This window comes from Oncorhynchus keta, chromosome 13, assembly GCF_023373465.1.
Source record: "Oncorhynchus keta strain PuntledgeMale-10-30-2019 chromosome 13, Oket_V2, whole genome shotgun sequence".
NCBI lineage: Eukaryota > Metazoa > Chordata > Actinopteri > Salmoniformes > Salmonidae > Oncorhynchus > Oncorhynchus keta.
Window position 1 is genome coordinate 34,495,630 of NC_068433.1, and position 20,099 is coordinate 34,515,728.

A 20,099-nucleotide genomic window follows, 5' to 3' on the forward strand; every position below is an offset into this window, starting at 1 on the left:
CTCCTCCCAGCTGCCCACTGCACTGAGGCAAGGAAACACTTGTCATCACTGACAAATCCACTATAATGATTTCCACCTGGCTACCCCTACCCCGATCAACACCCCTGCACCCCCCACAACAACTCGCCCAAGCCTCCCCCATTTCTCCTTCACCCAAAATCCAGTCAGCTGATGTTCTGAAAGAGCTGCTAAATCTGGACCCCAACAAATCAGCCTGGTTAGACAATCTGGACCCTCTCTTCTAACATTATCTGCCGAAATTGTTGCAACCCCTATGACTAGCCTGTTCAACCTCTCTTTCGTATCGTCTGAGATTCCCAAAGATTGGAATGCTGCCGTGGTCATCCCTCTCTTCAAAGGGGGAGACACTCTAGACCCAAACTGCTACAGATCTATATCTATCCTGCCCTGCCTTTCTAAGGTCTTCGAAAACCAAGTTAACAAACAGATTACCGACCATTCCGAATCCCACCGTATCTTCTCCGCTATGCTATCTGGTTTCAGAGCTTTTCATGAATGCACCTCAGCCACACTCAAGGTCCTAAACGATATCATAACCGCCATCGATAAGAGACATTACTGTGCAGTCGTATTCATCGACCTGGCCAGGGCTTTCGACTCTGTCAATCACCACATTCTTATCGGTAGACTCAGCAGCCTTGGCTTCTCAAATGACTGCCCCGCCTGGTTCACCAACTACTTCTCTGATAGTGTTCAGTGTGTCAAATTGGAGGGTCTGTTGTCCGGACCTCTGGCAGTCTCTATGGGGGTGCCACAGTGTTCAATTCTCAGGCCGACTCTCTTCTCTGTATACATCAATGATGTCGCTCTTGCTGCTGGTGAGTCTCTGATCCACCTCTACGCAGATGACACCATTCTGTATACCTCTGGCCCTTCTTTGGACACTGTGATAACTAACCTCCAGACGAGCTTCAATGCCATTACAACTCTCCTTCCATGACCTCCAACTTCTCTTAAATGCAAGTAAAACTAAATGCAAGCTCTTCAATTGATCGCTGCCCACACCTGCCCGCCCATCCAGCATCACTACTCTGGACGGTTCTGACTTAGAATATGTGGACAACTACAAATACCTAGGTGTCTGGTTAGACTGTAAACTCTCCTTCCAGACTCACATTAAGCATGTCCAATCCAAAATTAAATCTCAAATCTGCTTCCTATTTCGCAACAAACATCCTTCACTCATGCTGCCAAACATACCCTCGTAAAACTGAACATCGTACCATTCCTCGACTTCGGCGATGTTATTTACTCCAACACTACTCAACAAATTGGATGCAGTCTGTCACAGTGCCATCTGTTTTGTCACCAAAGCCCCATGTACTTCCCACCACTGCAACCTATACACTCTTGTTGGCTGGCCCTCGCTTCATACTCGTCGCCAAACCCACCTCAGCTCGCTGGTCACCATAGCAGCACCCACCCGTAGCACGTGCTCCAGCAGGTATATCTCACTAGTCACCCCCAAAGCCAATTCCTCCTTTGGCCACCTTTCCTTCCAGTTCTCTGCTGCCAATGACTGGAACGAACTTCAAAAATCACTACCTCATCCTCATACTGTATTTATTTATTTGTTTATCTTGCTCCTTCGCACCCCAGTATCTCTACTTGCATATTCATCTTCTGCACATTCTACCATTCCAGTGTTTAATTGCTATATTGTAATTACTTCGCCACCGTGGCCTATTTATTGCCTTACCTCCCTTATCCTACCTCATTTGCACACACTGTATATAGACTTTTTCTACTGTATTATTGACTGTATGTTTGTTTATTCCATGTGTAACTCTGTGTTGTTGTATGTGTCGAACTGCTTTGCTTTATCTTGGCCAGGTCGCAGTTGTAAAGGAGAACTTGTTCTCAACTAGCCTACCTGGTTAAATAAAGGTGAAATAAAAAGATCAACAAAAAAAGGCAGAATGTGTACAATGTAATAATGTGCAGTGTAGCCCAAAGATATTGCTTTTGTTGTGTTGAACTTGACAGTAACACTTGTGTGTGAGTGTGGGGGGATTATTACATTTTTTACTCAATGAACGTTATTTTTGCACACATGTAGCTTGTGCACTTGATCGATGTCTATAGTGGCCACTATAATAGAGCAAAAATAGAATGCATGTTTGTTTCATTCTATTTCTACTTTAAGATGTTTTTTTCCCCAAGTGCAATATTTAGTTGTGTGTGGTCACAAGCGTTCTATTATTAAGGCTGTCATGGCTCACTGCAATATTAGTGTTTTGTTCTCTCATTTGCAGTAAAGTCTAGGCAACAAATAACATTGGATTGCTTTCTTTACATTTTTTCAAAAAACCTGTACCTCTACGATTCTAGTCATGCATTATATAAAGACCAACAAGTAAAGGCCAATTGATGGAGGGAGATTGAGGAGACGCTGGATTCCGACCCAATCACTTGTTCTGAGAAGTGGTGTAATGTTTGCACCAAGTTCTAAAAGTTTCCGGAGTGGCTTTTCCACTGGCATCTCCACTGGCTAGCAATTGTTAGCAAACATGGCTAATCTTTTCTTTGACTACAATAGAAAATACGACAACATACCTCATCCTTGTGCCAAACAAACCAAGGCAGCTGCAGCTACATTTCTGGATTAGCCTTTCCACCGGCATCTCCAGCTGGCTAGCAATTGTTAGCAAACATGGCTACTCTTTTCTTTGACAACAATAGAATATACTACAACATACCTCATCGATGTCAACCAATCATGTTTTGATCTGGCTCTTGTCCCAAACAACAACAAATCCGCAATTAAATTGGGCGGGACAACTGTATAGTAACAACTTGCTGGTTGTCTTGGAGATGTGTGCTTGTTTTAACAACAATCATGAAAAAGTTAAGTATAATTTATTAAATATATAAATATATGCCATTTAGCAGACGCTTTTATCCAAAGCGACTTACAGTCATGTGTGCATACATTCTACGTATGGGTTGTCCCGGGAATTGAACCCCACTACCCTGGCATTACAAGCGCCATGCTCTACCAACTGTGCTACAGATAGTATTGATTTTAAAACCGAATAAAATTACTTCATGCCACTATTTTTCGTCTATTACTTGACATTATATTAAATAGTTTATCAAGCATTTGCCACATTGAGTTTGCTGACAATACTGAAGAAAATGAAGGAGAGAGAGATGACAGTGGTCACTACTGATGCTGTATCCTTTCTGCTGCCAATGTTTACATGAACTACATTTATAAAGTTTGCATAGAAAATAGATGTGACAATTGCCTGCTAGTGTGCATTTCCATTTAACTAACTTGTGTTGATAAAAACTGCACACTAAAAAAAATGATATGACAATAGCTCGGTTTCCATCCAATGGCGAAGGTGCATTTTAAAATTGTACAAAATTATTACACTTAAAAATGTACAGCAGTTGTATTATACATTTGAAAATGCATATTTAGCAGAGTACATAACCAACCGCACAGATTTAAGAAACATGTATAAAGAAAGATAATGATTAAAAATGTAAAAGTTTACAAACTTCACAGAGGTTTAAATACATTCAATTATACAAATCATATCAGGTTGTATGTTTCAAAGGCAGCAATGAGTTTCAGGGGATGTTTGTTAATCTTAATCAGGGCTCTAAGTGTGACCAATTTGGTCGCATATGCACCAAAACATTTTGCTGCATTTTGGTAGCACTGTGCGACTAAGAAGAAAATATACCCCTTAATAATTGTTGTAATGATAAGGCTTCACTGTACCGTTGTTTCCAAGTGCCCAGTGAGTGCAGTGAGTGCAGATCCGCTAGCGTCATGGTTACACCATTACTACTTCGAAAACTGCTTGCTTCTAGCCCAGGGTAGGGAACCCTATTCCTGGAGTGCCGCAGGTAGGACTACTGCGGGATTTTATCCCAACTAGACACCACACCAACTGAGCAACTGAGCTAATTGATCAGTTGAGTGATCGGTTCAATTCAACACATCTGGTCTTCCAGGTCGGTTAAATCAAAAACACTCCAGGACCAGGGTTGCCTACCCCTGTTCTAGCCCAACCAGGTCTTCCCATAGCGGATCACCGGGACCCCATTTTACATTCATAAACCAAGTCGTGAGCCGTTCTAAAACAACTCACTTTGTTCAGTCATGTTACCTCACTGGGTAGCTAGCTAACAACCTCCTGGGGCTGTTGGCCAGTTTTATGATGATCATCAATACCATCCCTTGCCAAGCAGTATGGTGGTAGAGACCTTACAAGAACAAAGGACCTGCTCCCGCCAAAACTCCTACCTCCTCCAAATTGGAGATATTATACAATTAAACAATATTTATATTTTTGAGAATGTGGAAATATCCAGTGGAGACTAAAAGAACACTCATGTTGAATTCATTTTGATGTTGTGACACCATGAAAGATGATAGAACCACATAACTGTACCTCTATTTGTCTACAACTCTCAATTATAAGGTTTGCATCTGAATTTGTATAAAATGAATGATTAAGTATCAGAATACTTTTGAAAAGATATACAGTGGCAAGAAAAAGTATTGGAACCCTTTGGAATTACCTGGATTTCTGCATAAATTTTACATCAAATTTGATCTGATCTTCATCTAAGTCACAACAATAGACAAACAGAGTGTGCTTAAACTAATAACACACAAATAGTTGTATTTTTCTTGTCTATATTGAATTTAAACATTCACCGTGTTGGTTGGGAAAAGTATGTGAACCCCTAGGCTAATGACTTCTCCAAAAGCTAATTGGAGTCAGGAGTCAACTAACCTGGAGTCGAATCAATGAGACGAGATTGGAGATTTTGGTTTGAGCTGCCCTGCCCCATAAAAACACACACACAATTTGAGTTTGCTATTCACAAGAAGCATTTCCTGATGTGAACCATGGCTCAAACGAAAGAGATCGCAGAAGGCCTAAGATTAAAGAATTGCTGCCTTGCATAAAGCTGGAAAGGGTTACAAAAGTATCTCTAAACGTCAGTCCAGGGTAAGACAAATTGTCTATAAATGGAGTAATATCAGCACTGTTGCTACTCTCCCTAGGATTGGCCGTCCTGCAAAGATGACTGCTAGAGAACAGCGCAGAATGCTCAATGAGGTTAAGAAGAATTGTCACGTTCTGACCATAGTTCTGTTATTTTATTCTTTGTTTTAGTATGGTCAGGGTGTGAGTTGGGGTGGGCAGTCTATGTTTGATTTTCTATGTTGGTTTTTGTGTTCAGCCTAGTATGGTTCTCAATCAGAGGCAGGTGTCGTTAGTTGTCTCTGATTGGGGATCATACTTAGGTAGCCTGGGTTTCACTGTTGGTTTGTGGGTGTTTGTTTCCGTGTGAGTGTTTGGGCCACATGGTACTGTTTCGGTTTTCTAAATTCACGTTGTCATTTATTGTTTAGAGTCTACAATCCGAAAAAATATAAACAAGTATGGTGTTCATGGGATGACACCATGGAAGAAGCCACTGCTGTCCAGAAAAAAAACATTGCTGCACGTCTGAAGTTTGCAAAAGAGCGCCTGGATGTTCCAGAGTGCTACTGGCAACATTTTCTGTGGACAAATGAAACTAAAGTTATGTTGTTTGGAGGGAACACAGAACATTATGTGTCAAGAAAAAAGGCACAGCACACCGACATCAAAACCTCTTCCCAAACAGTAAACTATGGTGGAGGGAACATCATGGTTTGGGACTGCTTTGTTGCCTGACGGAAAAATTAATTTCCAAGTTTATCAATACATTTTTCAGGAGAATGTAAGGCTGAACCTTCCAGAATGACAACCATCTCTGTAGCACTCCACCAATCATGCCTTTATGGTAGAGTGGCCAGACAGAAGCCACTCCTCAGTAAAACGCTTATGACATCCCGCTTGGAGTTTGCTAAAAAGGCACCTAAATACTCCCAGACCATGAGAAATAAGATTCTCTGGCCTGATGAAACCAAGATTGAAGGCTTTGGCCTGAATGCCAAGCGTCACGTCTGGAGGAAACCTGGCACCATCCCTACGATGAAGCATGGTGGTGGCAGCATCATGCTGTGGGAGTGTTTTTCAGCGGCAGGGACTGGGAGACTAGTCAGAATCAAGGGATAGATGAACGGAGTAAAGTACAGAGAGTTCCTTAATGAAAACCTGCTACAGAGCGCTCAGGACCTTTTTCAAATCAAATCAAATGTTATCAGTCACATACACATATTTAGAAATGCTTGTGTTCCTAGCTCCAACAGTGTAGTAGTATCTAACAATACAAATAATAAAATACGGTATATACTGTGGTATCCCAGGAGGTCTACTGAAGCGACGTTGGCTCCCTCTGCTGGGAATACGGGAGCTGGGCACCCCGACACGGACAGCTCTAAGTGGAGGTAATTAGAGGAAAGCGTCAACCAGCCGTGGAGGCCAAATAAAAGGAGCACGGTGGCACACCCCCAGAGAAAACCGGGAGAGACCAACACCAAGCCACCGTAGAGAAGTAGGACCGAGCAAAACCTTCGTTACCTTTGATTTAAATCTCCATGTCTCTGTGTCAATCTCTGCACGCTCAACCCAACACTCCACGGTTTACCACAATACATATGAAATGAGTAAAGCAGTATGTAAACATTATTAAAGTGACTAGTGTTCCATTATTACAGTGACCAGTGATTCCATGTTTATGTATATAGGGCAGCAGCATCTAAGGTGCAGGGTAACTGAGTAACTGGGTGGTAGCCGGCCTTGAGATAGAAGCTGTTTTTCAATATCTGGTCCTAGCTTTGATGCACCTGTACTGACCTCGCCTTCTGGATGGTAGTGGGAGGAACAGGCCGTGGCATGGGTGGTTGATGTCCTTGATGATCTTTTTGGCCTTCCTGTGACATCGGGTGCTGTGGGTGTCCTGGAAGGTATGGGTGTTTTCTGTTAAGATAATGTGTTTCTTGTTAAAAGTCTGAAAAAGTACTAAAGACAGTAAGCAAAGACACTATGTGTAATCCTGGGATTGAGTGTACTTATTGGTATAATCTTGTAATTGCCTATAGTGCTTAATACTATAATGGCCCATAGTAATATTATAGTCCAATAATGGCATGTACAGTGGGGCAAAAAAGTATTTAGTCAGCCACCAATTGTGCAAGTTCTCCCACTTAAAAATATGAGAGAGGCCTGTAATTTTCATCATAGGTACACTTCAACTATGACAGACAAATCACATTGAATAATTTTTTATGAATTTATTTGCAAATTATGGTGGAAAATAAGTATTTGGTCACCTACAAACAAGCAAGATTTCTGGCTCTCACAGACCTGTAACTTCTTCTTTAAGAGGCTCCTCTGTCCTCCACTCGTTACATGTATTAATGGCACCTGTTTGAACTTGTTATCAGTATAAAAGACACCTGTCCACAACCTCAAACAGTCACACTCCAAACTCCACTAAGGCCAAGACCAAAGAGCTGTCAAAGGACACCAAAAACAAAATTGTAGACCTGCAGCAGGCCGGGAAGACTGAATCTGCAGTAGGTAAGCAGCTTGGTTTGAAGAAATCAACTGTGGGAGCAATTATTAGGAAATGGAAGACATACAAGACCACTGATAATCTCCCTCGATCTGGGGCTCCACGCAAGATCTCACTCCGTGGGGTCAAAATGATCACGAGAACGGTGAGCAAAAATCCCAGAACCACACGGGGGACCTGCAGAGAGCTGGGACCAAAGTTACAAAGCCTACCATCAGCAAGGGCATTGAAGATTAAACGTGGCTGGGTCTTTCAGCATGAGAATGATCCCAAACACACCGCCCGGGCAACGAAGGAGTGGCTTCGTAAGAAGCATTTCAAGGTCCTGGAGTGGCCTAGCCAGTCTCCAGATCTCAACCCCATATAAAATCTTTGGAGGGAGTTGAAAGTCCGTGTTGCCCAGCAACAGCCCCAAAACATCACTGCTCTAGAGGAGATCTGCATGGAGGAATGGGCCAAAATACCAGCAACAGTGTGTGAAAACCTTGTGAAGACTTACAGAAAACGTTTGACCTCTGTCATTGCCAACAAAGGGTATATAACAAAGTATTGAGATAAACTGTTGTTATTGACCAAATACTTATTTTCCACCATAATTTGCAAGTAAATTCATACAAAAATCCTACAATGTGATTTTCTGGATTTTTTTTCTCTCATTTTGTCTGTCATAGTTGAAGTGATGAATGATGAATGATGATGAAAATTACAGGCCTCTCATGTTTTTAAGTGGAAGAACTTGCACAATTGGTGGCTGACTAAATACTTTTTTGCCCCATTGTATGTAACGCTCGTCCTCTTCTTCTGACGGCCGTCGTGGTATTGGCTTGAGGGGGAATTTATATGGCTGTGACTATAACCAAAGAGAATTTTCTTGGAAGGTAATACGTCAAAGGGCATATGATTGCTATTATATCAATATTTGCACATAAAGGTGGTTCCACTGCCATTTCTCACCTGAAGAAAAATCCCACCTTGTCTAGCGTATTTAGTTTTGTCGACATTTGGAAAGTTTACCGACAAATTTGCTGTTTCTATCAGGCCTGTCATGTCAGATAAAAATATTTTATGTATTTTACCCACATGCAAAGGTTGGATGGAAACCTCGTTATTGTTGTATAATATGTAGTGGTTGAAGTGTTTCCATTACCCATTCAGGCAAATTGGGCATTGATAAATTTGGTGACATCCTGTGCCCTCTCATCCATCTGTTTCATGTCTCAGGTAGGCTTCGAAAGCCAGCATGGATCAATTAAATAATTGACAAATATTTGCCACAATTCTAATAATTCTCATGTGCCATGCTCTGCCATGGTGAAACTTGCCCTCCTGTAGATCTGAAACAATTGGATGGTGAAACTTTCAGCCAACCAGAAAAGCAAGGCTAAGCCATTCAGGCATTCTTGAAAGTCAGGATAATCCTTGTCCTGCAAAGAAACATAATTATTTATTTATTTATTTTGCAAGCAGTAGGCATTTAGAATGAAACGTGGAGTGAAGCTTTATAGTTATATATAGTTATAGCCACAGGAAGTAGCGGTATTGAGGGTGCTGCAACACCCCCTGACAAATTGAAATAAATACAAAATAATAATTTTTCAAATGAAAATAAAGGGCCTCCCAAATGGCGCAGCGGTCTAAGGTACTGCATCGCAGTGCTGGAGGCGTCACTACAGACCCAGGTTCGATCCAGGACTGTAATCACATGATCGGGAGTCCCATAGGGTGGTGCACAATTGGCCCAGCGCCGTCCGGGTTAACGGAGGGTTTGGACGAGGGGGGCTTTACTTGTCTCATTGTGCTCTAGCGACTCCTTGTGGCAGGCAAGGCACCTGCAGGCTGACCGTAGTCTTCAGGTGAACAGTGTTTCCTCCAAGAAATTGGTGCAGCTGGTTTCCGCGTTAAGCAGGTGTTAAGAAGTGCAGTTTGACGGGTCATGTTTCAGAAGACGCATTACTCGACCTTCACCTCCCAAGCCCGTTGGGAAGTTGCAGCAATGAGACAAGATTGAAATTGGGAAGAAAAACAAGCTCTGATGCTGCTGACGCCTACCAAACTTGCCAACTGCCTGGTACTCAGCACTCTACTGTCCCTCTAATCACTCTGAAGTCAATGCAAATGTAATCGAAAAATCTAATCAAACACTTAATGAGAGCCCATGAGCTCTTGTGCAACATTTCTATAATAGGCCATTCAATTGCATGAGAAAACAGATTTATTTATTTATTTATTTTATTTTTTTCACCTTTATTTAACCAGGTAGGCTAGTTGAGAACAAGTTCTCATTTGCAACTGCGACCTGGCCAAGATAAAGCATAGCAGTGTGAAAAGACAACAACACAGAGTTACACATGGAGTAAACAATAAATAATAAATAAGTCAATAACATAGTAGAAAAAAAAGAATCTGACTATTCTTGATTTAATCCCGTCATTACATATACTAAATAATATGTGTAAAATGGCCTGATGGCCTTTACTCTATTAAAAAGAGGAGGATCCCATCAGCTTTCTACAGGCGAGGCCTATATTAAGCATATTGCTTCTCTTTACAACAGGAGTATAGCCTACCTGGCTGGCATGAAGAACCACGGGAAAAGCGTCCTCCATTCGCTATTAAATTTCATAAATTACATATATTTTTTCACCTGCCCGTTTAGAGAGAGTTGCATGATTATGCTCCATTCTAAATCAAAACAATTTTTACACATATACTAAATAAGATGTAAAGACGGGATTAAATCAAGAACAGTCAGATGGGTGACAATATGAGCCTATCAATGATGTCAATGATATACAGTATTATCACTTGTGAATGATGCCCAGCTTAAGGCAACCTCTTAGAAGATCAAATTCGACAACATCCAGTGAAATCAAAGCGTGCCAAATTCAAAATACAAAATCATAATATTTAACATTCATGAAAATACAAGTGTCATAAATTATTCTTTAGTTTAAAATCTTGGTAACTGCATTGTCAGATTTCAAAAAGGCTTTACGGCTAAAGCATAGCATTCAATTGTCTGAGGACAGCGCCCCATGTCAACATATCTTTCAAACCAGCACTGGTGTCACAAAATCATAAATAGCGGTAAAATGAATCACTTACTTTTGAAGATCTTCCTCTGTTTGCAATTCCAAGGGTCTCAGCTACACAATGAATGGTTGTTTTGTTTGATAAAGGCCTTCTTTATATCCCAAAAACGCTGTTTAGTTAGCGCCATTGAATTCAATAATGCAGTCCTTCAATGTGCATACAAAGGATTCCAAAAAGTTACCAGCAAAGTTCGTCCAAATGAGTTAAACAATGTTTTTTATTAATCCTCATGTTGTCTAATATCTAAATAAACAATAATATTTCAGACTGAGATTATTATGTTCAATAGCAAAGGAAAAGAATGAAGAGCGCGCCCACGTTCATGTGTGCAAAAAGACTACTGGCGCTCAATTTGGAATGACGACAATTGCTTCTTCATTTTTCAAAAAAACTATCCTAAAACCTTGTATAAAGACTGTTGACATCTAGTGGAAGCCATAGGAACTGCAATCTGGGAGGTGGGAATTAGATCTTTCAATAGCATTCCATTGGAAGTCGTTCCAAGCTCAAAACAAAATAATTCCATAACAATTTTCCTCTGGTTTTCGCCTGCTATATAAGTTATGTTATAAACTCACAGACATAATTTTAACAGTTTTAGAAACTTCAGAGTGTTTTCTATCCAGTCCTACCAATTATATGCATAGCCTAGCTTCTGTCAGACAGGTGGAAATTCAGGATACTGCACCGACCCTAGAAAGGCAAGAAGCAGGCACGCCTTTTTTTAAATTGTATTTATCATAGTCGCACACCCCATCTAGCCTAGATCATAGGCCTATATGTTTTGATAAGGTTTGTATCACAATGAAAGTGGCCAAATAACTTCTTAAAATGAAGCACATTAATTCACTTTACAATGGGTATGGAGCCTAACATGCTGACCACACCACTCGCGTTACAAGTCCTGCCTCTCTTATCTCCTCATTGGTTTTTAGGAGCCATGTGGGTGGATGAAAGATTAATTGAGGTCCACACTCCAGTCCAGTTGGTGGTGGTAATGCACCTTAAAGTTGGTTGCCAACCGCCATATAAAGTCCAAAGAAGAAGTAGAAGAACACGAACACGACTGAAGGAGGAGAGATTACTAGAAACTAACTAGGTTTACCCTTTTATCTGATTAATTGTCGGAGTATGCATTGTGCATTTCAGGTAAAATAACAACCCAATGTTTATATCCCAGGACAAATTAGCTAGCAACAGCAAGCTAGCTAGCTAAATTGCCATGAATGTTTAATGTTTCGACCTGTCCTCAAATTAATATAGTTGGTTCAGCGTTTGTTTTGTTATTTCAACCTGTGTGTCCTGATTGCGTCTGGTGTGGACAGACAAAATCAACATGGGCACGATGGCGCACGCAAAGGAGCACACGGCGGTCTAGTCAGCATTGTCACTGGCATACATATGCAGTGTGTGAGTTTCAAGTTTGGGGAAGATTCTTTTCTCTATAAAGATGCACCTTTATAATAGAAGCATCACATGCATAATTGCATTTGCGGTCACTTTTGAGAATGGTGTTTTCCTGCTAATGGAACATTTGCGCTTATAGCCTACTGCTGTGTGAGCATTGCTGCATTTATAATGTGAAGAAGTAGCCTCATCGTGTATCAACATTTTAAGCTAAACGTTCTGATCTGTTGTGTCAGGCTCATTGGTTAAAACAGATTTTTGGGATCTATCGCATCCTACAACTATCCCAGACTATGTTTGGAATATTTATTTCTTGCACAGAATAGAATAGGTAAACTTTTGTACTATGAGGGATAGTAGATTGACATAGGCTAGTGCTTTTGCTGTTCGTTACTCATCTTTTTGGCTGACAAAAAGTAAATGTGGACTTCCAATATCTTCAACATGCTCCTTGGAAATGGATAAAGACGCAGAGGTGTCTGTCTTCACTTGTAGCCTGTGAGAAAGACCTGATCACATGACGGTGAGCCATGCGAGTGAGGTGCATCGGCACACACCACGCGCAACGCATTTCCCATGTATTGTCAATGGGGTTTCTAAACCAACCCGGTTGTAATATAATTCTGGCCACTGGTTGGTTTTGTAGTGGTAGTCTGATTTCGCATATGGAACAAGGGTACAAGGAAGCGGTACATATTTCTTCTCTCCGCAGCAGTCACTGAGCTAACAAGCTAAAGTTAGCTAGTGAGTCACAAAAATGTACGTTCAGCCTGTTAATTATTTCAGTCCAATTGGACTTATCTTACTAAATCAGCAATGTTTAACATAGTTTCTTTTGCTTTTCCCCTCAACATTCTTGCTGGATAGATAGTGTGATAGCTAGTTTAATGCTAACGACGCTACCTAACTTCCTAGTTCCCAAGAGCAGCAGACCGGTAAAGTCAACTTTCTAATCATCTGTAAAGTTTTCTTTTAACATAAAATCATACTAGCTAGCTAGATATATGTTTAGTTAAAAAGCCTGTTGATGTTGTTGGCTGTTTCTTTGGAGCTAGCTAGCTAAGCTATTACTAGCTATCTAGGTGATTTATGTGGTGGACAGTAGGCTACAGTACCATTACAGTATTACTGAATAACAACAATATAGCCATGTCACTACTATTTGGCAAGTTGGTTGATATGGGGTACAGTAGGCCACAGTACAACATTACTATGTGATAATGTAGCCTTGTCACTAGCTAGTAGTTGGTTGATTGGGTGGGGTACAAGTTTCACATCTGTCAATCAGTCATCGACACGGAACTCCAACATGTAGCACCAGTCATGTCGATTTATTCTGATAGGAACGGCACAAAATTGCACGTCAGGCAATGCACGTCTCACCATCCAACTCTGCACTCACGCACACTGGTTTGGTGCTTGTTCACTGGGCTAGTTACCAAAATAATACAATTACAATATACAATATAATATCTTTAACAATGTACCTGATAGGAACGGCACAAAATTGCACGTCATGCAATGCACGTCTCACCATCCAACTCTGCACTGTACAAAATATATGAACCCCCCGCACCAGACACAGTAAGTTGCTAGCGAGTACTGGCGGGAATTCTTTACAACAAAATGCACAACAAATATTCTCCAAAAACCGCTGCATCTTATGTGTGATGTTCGAATAACATTTACAAACAATTTGATATAAATTGTACATTTAAATCATCACTTGAGAGTATAAAAAACACTTTTGATGTACAGTGCTTTGCAACCAACAACTTACCGCTGGTTTGGTGCTTGTTCACTGGGACGATTCTAACTGGAACATCCCCCCCTCGTAAGCAAGCTACGCAAACCAGCCAATAAAGATGCCATGTTGAGTAGGTGAAGGCAAGACAAACTCAAACCAAAAACCCATTGGCTTAACAATAAAGTGGCAAGGGGAATCACCAATATAACCCTGTTATATAGGTATCTCCCTTTCCTTTACAGTAGGCTAGATTACAGCAACAATAGCCTTCCTACTGTTCTGTTATTCGTTGGGTCTGGAAATCACAAATCCTATAGAAAATGGGTAGAAGTGAAAAAGCGTGTGCGAGCAAGGAGGCCTAGAAACCTGACTCAGTTACACCGGCTCTGTCAGGAGGAATGGGCCAAAATTCACCCAACTTATTGTGGGAAGCTTGTGGAAGGCCTAACCCTAACCCTAACCCTAACCCTACCCGAAAGGTTTGACCCAAGTTAAACAATTTAAAGGCAATGCTACCAAATACTAATTGAGTGTATGTAAACTTCTGACCCACTGGGAATATGATGAAAGTAATAAAAGCTGAAATAAATCATTCTCTCTAATATTATTTTGACATTTCACATTCTTAAAATAAAGTGGTGATAATAACTGACCTAAAACAGGGAATCTTTACTTGGATTAAATGTAAGGAATTGTGAAAACTGAGTTTAAATGTATTTGGCTAAGGTGTATGTAAACTTCCGACTTCAACTGTATATACTGTTTTCTATTCTGCCATATTTTAGTCATTGCTCAATCTAATATTTATATATTTCTTAATTCTATTATTTTACTTTTAGATTTGTGTGTTTTGTTGTGAATTGTTAGATACTACCGAACTGTTGGAGATAGGAACACAAGCATTTCATTACACCCGCAATAACATCCGCTAAATATGTGTATGTGACCAATAAATTTGATTTGATCTTTCACATCTGCCAACCAGGCTGAGTGGGTGACAGGTAATCGTGTTTCCACCAAGCTGTTCCATGCCTGGAGTGGCACGCTGGAATCTCCAGAGGCTTGTGGACCTGAAGCAGCATCTGACTGCGCAATCCAGCCAAGCAAGTTATAAACTTGATCTCCACTATAAAAAGCATCTAGACAATCACACATTTCTTTTCGACTAACATTTAGTTTTCGACAGCGGAGATTTGTATAAACCTTGCTGTCTGTCTCCGACATTTGCACCATTGTTGCAATATTCAAATTCTATCTACAGCTGTCCCATATTAATGATTCTGTCGGGAGACGGGACGAGACAGGCAGGCAGCGTTTCTCAGACAGTCGAAATCATGAATCAGCTAGCATAATTTTTATGGATATATACAAATAAATATCAATAGAAAAAAGTTACAACGAAACGAAGTGCAGATAGTTTGCAGTCTTTCCAGTTTCAGTTTGAAGTGATTGTGTTAGCTGTGTTGTTGTCTAGCTCCTCTGAACAATAGTGTCCTGAAGACTGAGCAAATGGTCTATGCCAGGCAAAATCGCGCCTCATTAGCTCATTGTCATGGGTGTATCCAAATAAATGTCACTAGAAAACAGCTTTTGCAAATGCAGCTACTTTGCTGTTATTCTGGCTGCAATTTTTGACGTGACTTTTGACTGGCTAGCAAGCAAGAGATAAGAACGTTGCCATCCAGTATGGCAATGGAACATTTAGAGCGCCGGACCTCGGGCTCGAAGGTCGAGACCTGCTCCCTGCTGTTTCATTACGCTGGTGTCAGAAGTGATCGGACCTTGATTCCACGACAGTGCGGGTGCTTGGCAGGTGAGCGCGTTACTGTCTAAGTCGTAGAGCCGCAAGCTAGTGTGGACATCGCAAGCTATAAGCGCGGACATCGACTCTGCCGCACGAGCATGCTTTTGCGGAACAGTCGATAGCGCGCCGGACCTCGGCTCGAAGGGCGAGGGTTCGAGACTTGCTCCCTGCCTGTTTCATTACAATATATACAGAACAAAAAGACTGAACGACTGGGTCGCGTCTCCAGCAACCGAACCAATAGAATGAACGACCAGCCAGCTTGGGTAGCAACCCTAGATTTGTGCCGGGACTATATCTTGTGTAAGGATGAAGTAGTATGAATAAATTAATCAAAATAACGTTTTTGTTGAAAATGTCAATAATTGTTTGAATATTTAGGTAACCCGTTGTATAAAAGTGATAATGCCAGAGAAGCCGGTGTTTGGAGGATATATTAGCATGGTTTGCCAGCCCTCTAATATGTCTCGAACCTAAACAACACTTGTGCAAAAATATCTTCCAAACACCGGCTTCTCTGGCATTATCTACACAATATCTACATAATTACTCTAAATATCTATCCAATTAAAGTGTGATTGATAATATTGTAAGAGTTTTGCTTAATTTTTATTTTGAGGAAATTCGTTGTGCTTTTTTCTGAGTTGGAAAATATGCCTCACTCTCTCTCACATGCACACACACATTAGACCCAATGTAAATACATTGTTTATTTCATGTATACTCTATTTTATTTGAGGATTCTGTGCAAAAAAATATATATTGATAGTTCAAGCAACAGTTTGGTTTATTGGATATTTCTCTGATTAATATTAAGCACCAAAAGGAAGTCAGCAGACCTGCAACCTTTGGGTAGTGTGTGCTGTTTTGTCATCTGGAGCTGAAACAGGGCCATAACAGCCCCCACATAAGTACAGGGTTCCCAGGAGTGTCAGACAAATATGTTTATTGTCCTGAAAAGGTATTTTTAATGTACCAAGGCCATTCCCTGGCTACCCATCCACATCGCTCAGGCCAAACTGACATTTGTTCTCCACAATGAGTGCATTCAAAAAGTATTCAGACCTGTCAACGTTACAGCCTTATTCTAAAATGGATTTAGTTATTATGATTCTACAGCCTTATTCTAAAATGAAATAGTTTTTTCCCCATCATCAATCTACACACAATATCCCATAATGACAAAGCAAAAACAGGTTTTTAGACATGTTTGCTAATTGTCCCATTCTTCTCTACAGATCCTCTCAAGCTCTGTCAGGTTGGATGGGAAACATTGCTGCACAGCTATTTTCGGGTCTCTCCAGAGATGTTTGATCGAGTTCAAGTTCGGGCTCTGGCTGGGCCACTCAAAGACATTCAGAGACTTGTCCCGAAGCCACTCCTGCGTTATTTTGGCTGTGTGCTTAGGGTCATTGTCCTGTTGGAAGGTGAACCATCACCCCAGTCTGAGGTCCTTAGGGCTCTGGAGCAGGTTTTCATCAAGGATCTCTCTGTACTTTGCTCCGTTCATTTTTCCCTCAATCCTGACTGGTCTCCCAGTCCCTGCTGCTGAAAAATATCCCCACAGCATGATGCTGCCACCACCATGCTTCACCGTAGGAATGATGCCCCGTTTCCGCCAGACGTGACGCTTGAAATTCAATATTGTTTTCATCAACCGGAAAGTCTCATGGTCTGAACTCGAAGCACGCTGTCACGTGCCTTTTATTGAGGAGTGGCTTCCGTCTTGCCAAAAATCCTGTTTTTCCGCTTTGTCATTATGTGTGAAGATTGAGGGGGGGACATAATTTAATCAATTTCAGAATAAGGCTGTAATGTAACAAAATGTGGAAAATGGGAAGGGGTCTGAATACTTTCCAAATGCACTGTATGTAGCGATTAAAATTTATCAAGCAACCAAGGCCAAGGATGGCGAGAGAGATCAGGGAGGTCCAGAACTCATCTTTTTATGAAGCAGAAAAGCACAGATGGGTGGCTAACAAGAAAAAATAAAACATACACACACACTCTCTCACACACATTAGTATGTAAATACATTGTAATTACGTTTGTATTTTATATGTATGCTCTATTTTATTTTAGGATTGGAGATACAGATTGTGTTATCCTTTTCCCACAACAGCCATGTGCAGTTGTGCTTACTCACATTTGGTGGAGATGGCATGTTTAGGACAGATGGTTGCTGACAAGGAAAAAGAAATACACAACATGCACACTCTCTCTCGCTCTCTTTCTCTCACACACACACACACAATAGTATGTGAATATGTAAATACATTTTCATTTTATGTATGCTCCATTTCATATGCGGATAGTTTGTGGGTAAATGCTGTGTGCTTTTGTCTGACTTACAAAACATGACTCTCACACCCAATGTAAATACATTGTATTAACTTGTTTATTTTATGTATGCTCCATTTTATTTGAGTAAAATGTCTGCAATAAAGTACATTCACAGTTAAAGAAATGTCTTTTGGTTTATTGGATATTTCTCCAAATAAAATGTGTGACCAAAAGGAGACCTGCAACCCTCTGGGAGTGTAAGCAGGTTTTGTCATCTGGAGCTGAAACATGGGGAGAGAGGGGAGGAAGAATGCAGTTTAAAGGTTTATTATTAATAACTGACACAATTATATAATGAATACATAATACATAAGTGACTAATAGTTACTGTATTGTGATTGTTTAGTGTTGTAATTACTCAAGTAGTGCCCCAAGGTGGGATCGAACCGTATCTCAAAAGCAGTAGAATAGGTCAAATAAGGTCACTATAAAATTTCCGTTACGGCTGTACATGGCTGGCGACTATCTCCTCTAAAGTATCTCCAAAGAGGAAGAGGCAAAATGAGAGGGATAACAGGGACCAAAATCTGTGTTCTCCAACAGGTGGCGTTACAAAAATGTTTTGCTCACCAAGCCAGAAGTTAATGTATAGAGATCAATGCGTGTTGAATTTGGTTAACCAAAAATGTGGCTAATTTGACCGAACAGAAGTTTCGTAATGCTTCGGTTGTTATGAATGTAGCTACTGATAAGTAGGACAGGTGACCTCCACCCAACTCTGAGAAAAAAACACTATATTGGAGTTGTGCCTGTTATCATACTCCTATCTGCCCTCTCATTGGCTTGAATGGTCCCACCTAATCTTGCCTCCTCCTGACTGCCTTCCATTTTTGAAGATATTTATTTTCATTGTTAGAGCGGCCAATTGAGTATCTTGTCAATATAATGTATAATCTGTGGGATCTTTGGTAAAGCATCTTATTGTGTGGGGTTTATCTGCGGTTGGCATCTAATGTTATGGTGCATTATACCGCCACCTACTGTACTGGAGTGTGGGCCAGTAATGCACCAGAATGTTGGATGCCAACTGCCAATAAACCCCACAGAAGATGCTTTACCAGAGATCCCATAGACTATACATTATATTGACCAGAGACAGGTATAAACAATAAATCAGGTAGACAGATAGAAATTGTATATCCAACCTGCCAGCCCAGTTTCTCTTAAAAGATATAACACATTTGCCTCCATCAAATAATTTTTCTTCTACTCAGTACTCTCTTTAAAGTCAATTCCTCTATCACCATCTCCCTCATTCTCAATCTGTCTCTTTCCCTCTCACACTGCACACACTGTATCATTACATGCTCCACTGTCACCGTTTCCAGGAAGTAATCATACCTTCCTGTTGGATGCTTAATGGCCTATTCAACCGGCTGTGTAAAGTAAAGAATTAAGAAAAGTTCAGGCTCCACTTTGCATTTCAAAGAACTGCGCAAGAAATTCAAATGAATCTGTGACTGACAAAAGTGTTCTATGACTGACAAAACGTCCCAAACGCACAACTTTTGGCTAGGGCCCATAATGCTCTGGCATTATATAGGGAACAGAGTGGCATTTGGGACATACAGTCATGGCCAAAAGTTTTGAGAATGACACAAATATTAATTTTCAGTCTGCTGCCTCAGTTTGCATGATGGCAATTTGCATATACTCCAGAATGTTTTAAAGAGTGATCAGATGAATTGCAATTAATTGCAAAGTCCCTCTATGCCATGCAAATGAACTGAATCCCCCAAAAACATTTCAGCCCTGTCACAAAAGGACCAGCTGACATCACGTCAGTGATTCTCTTGTTAACAGGTGTGAGTGTTGACGAGGACAAGGCTGGCGATCACTCTGTCATGCTGATTGAGTTCGAATAACAGACTGGAAGCTTCAAAAGGAGGGTGGTGCTTGGAATCATTGTTCTTCCTCTGTCAATCATGGTTACCTGCAAGGAAACACGTGCAGTCATCATTGCTTTGCACAAAAAGGGCTTTGCAGGCAAGGATATTGCTGCCAGTAAGATTGCACCTAAATCAACCATTTATCGGATCATCAAGAACTTCAAGGAGAGCGGTTCAATTGTTGTGAAGGCTTCAGGGTGCCCAAGAAAGTCCAGCAAGCACTAAGACCGTCTCTTAAAGTTAATTCAGCTGCGGGATCGGGGCACCACCAGTACAGAGCTTTCTTAGGAATGGCAGCAGGCAGGTGTGAGTGCAT